Consider the following 5,926-nt stretch of genomic DNA (forward strand, 5'->3'; position numbering starts at 1 on the left):
TAAGAAATTTCAATCAGTGAAAAGAGAAAAACTGGTGGAATATGTTGAAGTAGACATATTGCAGTGTAATAGGAAAACATTATCGTGAAACTGAGACTGTATTGTTCCAATCTTCTTTTAAAGAGCCTGGGGGCAGAAGAGTGCTCTGATTCTGGCAGGGAATTCTGTCATCATGGCCAAGTAACCTTCGCAGGTATGAATTTCAGCCCAGACTAGGGACATATTAAATCCCATTTTGACTTTAACATCCCCTCTCACTAGTGGAAAGCAATCTCAGACAACCTTGCCGTACCCTGAGTTATGCCACAGTCCTGGATCTTAGGACTGCAGTTCTAAGAAATGAGTTATCGGTTAGCCGCCTATGCAGGTTAGCCCTGTTCTGAGAAACGGCCCCTGTTCCTACAAGCTCTTCAGTTCTGGGAGTCTCCTGTTCTTTCTGACCCACTCTTGACACAAAGCCCTTTCTGTCTGCAAAAGTGCTTGATCCCACATACCCTACTGTCTCCCTAGAACTGTGGGCTAGCCTCGGGTTTCCATGGTTATACAATACAATTCTCCGTGTGTGAAAATTTCCTTCAAAGCTAACTTGCAAAATATTGCAGATTTAATTTCTTGGAATTGCTCATCTCTTGCTGTTGAGCTTCCAGTTTTGTTAAAGAAGAAAAATAAGTTAAATTCAGCTGCAGTAACTCAGTTTTACCCATCCTTGCACCTATTGACTAAAATGTGAATTCGTTCAAAGGTCACATTTCCTATCAGAGCCATTTCTATTTTCTTAAGGATCTTCCTGCACCTTCTCTTTCTTCTCCAGGTAGCAAAGAAAGGCTTGTCTGTAACCTGGCATTGAGTGGGGGTGGACCTTCTTCTGTGCGGTGTTCCCTGAGTCCTTGCTTGCCTTTGCTGAGACGTTTCGCATCCTGCCTGGTCACGGGAGGTCTAGGGCTGGTGTTCACCAGGTATGGCAGGTCCCTGTTGGTCATTGAGCATCTGCTGAAATCCCCTGCCAAAACCTTCAGAGCTGAGACTCCCAAATACAGCCTCTCTCTGCCAACTCCCAGCCTCGACCAAATTACCAGTTCTCTGGAAACATCTATGACCTTTTAAGGATGTGAGCACTCAGGCTGTGTTTTTCTCACCTTTATGGAGAGTCCAGAGCTTTGTGAAGCTGACTTCAGGTCCACACATTTGGCTCTCTCTTGAATCAAACACCAGATGGCCATAAAGAAAAACATTTCTGCAAGTAACTTTACAATATTATCTACTTTATAATAATATCGCCCAGCATTTACTACCTTAGTCTCAGTCTCTTTTGTAAAAGGAAAGGTTTGTATACATTTACTCTGAGGTCCCTTCTATTTTATATCCTATATTCATAATCTTGTGCCCAGGTAGGACTTAGAAAGAAGTCTAAAACATGGAAATGTTATGAAAAGGCCCATGTTGAAGCATATTGTTACTGTTCAGTCACTCAGTCGTGTCTGATTCTTTGTGACCCCATTGACTGCAGCACGCCAGGCTTCCCTGTCTCTCACTATTTTCTGGAGCTTGCTCAAACTCATGTCCATTGAGCCAGTGATTCCATCCAGCCATCTCATCTTCTTTCCTCCCCTTCTCATCCTGCCTTTAATCTTTCCCAGCATCAGGGTCTTTTCCAATGAGTTGATGCTTCCCATCAGGTGTCCAAAGTATTGGAGCTTCAGCATCATTCCTTCCAGTGAATATTCAGGACTGATTTCTTTTAGGATTGACTGGTTGGATCTCCTTACTGTACAAGAGACTCTTAAGAGTCTTCAGCACCACAATTCAAAGTCATCAATTCTTCAGTGCTCACCCTTCTTTATGGTCCAACTCTCACATCCATACATGACTACTGGAAAAAGTCCATAGCTTTGACTAGATGGACCTTTGTTGGCAAAGCAGTCTCTACTATTTAATATGCTGTCTAGGTTAGTAATAGCTTTTCTTCCAAGGAGCAAGTGTCTTAATTTCATGCCTGCGCTCACCACCCATAGTGATTTTGGAGCCCAAGAAAATAAAATCTGCCACTGCTTCCATTTTTCCCCATCTACTTGCCATGAAGTGATGGAACCAATGCCATGATCTTAATTTTTTTTAATGTTGAGTTTTAAGCCAGGTTTTTTACTCTCTCTTTCACGTTCATCAAGAGGCTCTTTAGTTCTTCTTCACTTTCTGCCATAAGGGTGGTGTCATCTGCATTTCTGAGGTAATTGATATTTTCTCCCAGCAATCTTGATTCCAGCTTGTGCTTCCTCCAGCCTGGCCTTTCTCATGATGTATTCTGCATATAAGTTGAATAAGCAGAGTGACAATATATAACCCTGATGTATTCCTTTCCTAATTTGGAACCAGTCTGTTGTTCCATATCCAGTTCTAACTGCTGCTTCTTGACCTGCATACAGGTTTCACAGCAGGCAGGAAGGATGACACGGTACTCCCATCTTTTGAAGAATTTTCCACAGATTGTTGTGATCTACACAGGCAAAGACTTTAGAGCAGTCAATGAAGCAGAAGTAGATGTTTTTCTGGAACTCACTTGTTTTTTCAATGATCAAACAGATGTTGGCAATTTGATCTCTTGTTCCTCTGCCTTTTCTAAATCTAGCTTGTACATCTGGAAGTTCTTGGTTTTCATAATGTTGAAGCCTATCTTGAAGGATTTTGAGAATTACATTGCTAGCATGTGAGATGAGTGCAATCGTGCGGTAGATTGCACATTCTTTAGCATAGCCCTTCCTTGGGATTGGAATGAAAACTGACCTTTTCCAGTCCTGTGGCCACTGCTGAGTTTTCCAAATTTGCTAGCATATTGAGTTGAGCACTTTAACAGCATCATCTTTTATGAGTTGAAAAAGATCAGCTGGAATTTCATCACCTCCAGTAGTGATGCTTCCTAAGGCCCACTTGATTTCACACTCCACATTCCAGGGTATCTGGCTCTAGGTGAAGGATAACATCATCATGGCTATCTGGGTCACTAAGACCTTTTTTATATAGTTCTTCTTTGTATTCTTTCCACCTCTGCTGCTGCTGCTGCTGCTAAGTCGCTTCAGTCGTGTCTGACTCTGTGCGACCCCATAGACAGCAGCCCATGAGGCTCCCCCATCCCTGGGATTCTCCAGGCAAGAACACTGGAGTGGATTGCCATTTCCTTCTCCAATGCATGAAAGTGAAAAGTGAAAGTGAAGTCGCTCAGTCATGTCCGACTCTTAGCAACCCCATGGACTGCAGCCCACCAGGCTCCTCTGTCCATAGGATTTTCCAGGCAAGAGTGCTGGAGTGGGGTGCCATTGCCTTCTCCATCCACCTCTTCTTAACATCAATTAATTTATGTTGATTGATATCAATAATATCAGCTGATTTATACTATGGAAGCAGAAAACAAGTACAAATAGTGAAAATCAATTGAAGTTGGGGAAATGAAACTAACAAAGAATAGCTATAGAAAAGTTAGCATGGAAATATCAGGTAAAATGCCAATATGTATTTCATTGAAACCTACTAAGACAAACTGTTGGAACAAGAGAGTTTCTCAGGTGATAGCAAGAGCTCAAACACCAGGCCAGGATTCAGATATATAATGCTAGTCTCTGGGGAATCAGGGAAGAATGGAACAGAGAAAAGCAAAGTTACCATCTTACCAAGAATAGAGTGACAGTTTACAGAGTCAGAACTGAGGCAACAATAAATAAGAAAAAAGTAAAGCTTTCAGAACTGGGTCATATGATCATGGCAAGAGTAAAAGCAAGAATAACCAAATTCTGAATCTTAAAATGTTAAGCTAAAGCTCCTTAAATCCTTTCTGCTTAGAAATTAGCTCAAGTTTTGACAGACTGCCACCAGGAAGTAAGCTCCAGTAGCTCAGCTGTGAGGAGAGCAGGCTTCCAGAGTCTGGGGAGCAGGCAGAACTAGACTCAATTTGTAGGGTGTGTGGGAGATTTCATTATTAACTCCAACACACAGACATTTTTAGAGCTGTAGTCTTTTTTAAAACTGAGAAATATTTGTCAAAATATCTAAGAGACTCTGTTTTATATTGCAATTATAATCCACATATGAGTGGAAAAGTGTAAATTTCTGTTAAAAAAAAAACCAACCCTCCTGTTCTTTTCAATTGTGTTTTTGCTTTATAACCTTTTTAAATAGCTATGTGACTGTGGAAAATTCTGAAAGAGATGGGAATACCAGATCACCTGATCTGCCTCTTGAGAAATCTGTATGCAGGTCAGGAAGCAACAGTTAGAACTGGACATGGAACAACAGACTGGTTCCAAATAGGAAAAGGAGTTCGTCAAGGCTGTATATTGTCATCCTGTTTATTTAACTCATATGCAGAGTACATCATGAGAAACGCTGGACTGGAAGAAACACAAGCTGGAATCAAGATTGCTGGGAGGAATATCAATAACCTCAGATATGCAGATGACACCACAGGTATGGCAGAAAGTGAAGAGGAACTAAAAAGCCTCTTGATGAAAGTGAAAGTGGAGAGTGAAAAAGTTGGCTTAAAGCTCAACATTCAGAAAACGAAGATCATGGCATCCAGTCCCATCACTTCATGGGAAATAGATGGGGAAACAGTGGAAACAGTGTCAGATTGTATTTTCCTGGGCTCCAAAATCACTGCAGATGGTGAATGCAGCCATGAAATTAAAAGACGCTTACTCCTTGGAAGGAAAGTTATGACCAACCTAGATAGCATATTGAAAAGCAGAGACATTACTTTGCCAACAAAGGTTCGTCTAGTCAAGGCTATGGTTTTTCCTGTGGTCATGTATGGATGTGAGAGTTGGACTGTGAAGAAGGCTGAGCACCGAAGAATTGATGCTTTTGAACTGTGGTGTTGGAGAAGACTCTTGAGAGTCCCTTGGACTGCAAGGAGATCCAACCAGTCCATTCTGAAGGAGATCAGCCCTGGGATTTCTTTGGAAGGAATGATGCTAAAGCTGAAACTCCAGTACTTTGGCCACCTCACGCGAAGAGTTGACTCATTGGAAAAGACTCTGATGCTGGGAGGGATTGGGGGCAAGAGGAGAAGGGGACAACAGAGGATGAGATGGCTGGATGGCATCACTGACTCGATGGACGTGAGTCTGAGTGAACTCCGGGAGTTGGTGATGGACAGGGAGGCCTGGCGTGCTGCAATTCATGGGGTTGCAAAGAGTCAGACATGACTGAGCGACTGATCTGATCTGATCTGATCTGATGTGACATATTCATGAAAAATACAGAAATCATTAACAAATTATTATAACATGAACACACATATTCAGGTCAAGAATAGAATATGACCACCAACCTGGGAGTGCTCCTCAGGACTTATCCTAATCATTTTAAATGTAGCTTTGAGAGTTTGGGCTTCCCTGTTAGCTCAGCTGGTAAAGAATCTGCCTGAAATGCAGGAGACCATGGTTCGATTCCTGGGATGGGAAGATCCCCTGGAGGAGGGATAGGCTACCCACTCCAGTATTCTTAGGCTTCCCTGATGGGTCAGCTGGTAAAGAATCCTCCTATCATGTGGGAGACCTGGGTTCGATCCCTGGGTTGGGAAGATGCCCTGGAGAAGGGAAAGGCCACCCACTCCAGTATCTGGCCTGGAGAGTCCCATTGACTGTATAGTCCATGTGATCACAAAGAGTCAGACATGACTGAGCGACTCACTTTCTTTCACTTTGACAGTATGTTTTGGTAAGGAGACTCGTTCCCTTCAAGAATCAGAAAAAAATGTCAAAATGCTTGAAGCATATAGAAATAAGAGAAAAAATAATTGAAAGACAAGTTCAAATTAATTGTTATACCAAATCCAGGCTTCCAAGGACAAGGAGCTGGAGGGCAGAGTGGATTGAGGTGGACAGAAAATAATCTCTTGATGAAAACATGTCATTCAATCTTTCATTTGTGATGTGCA

Source organism: Bos taurus, chromosome 19 (assembly GCF_002263795.3).
Source record: "Bos taurus isolate L1 Dominette 01449 registration number 42190680 breed Hereford chromosome 19, ARS-UCD2.0, whole genome shotgun sequence".
NCBI lineage: Eukaryota > Metazoa > Chordata > Mammalia > Artiodactyla > Bovidae > Bos > Bos taurus.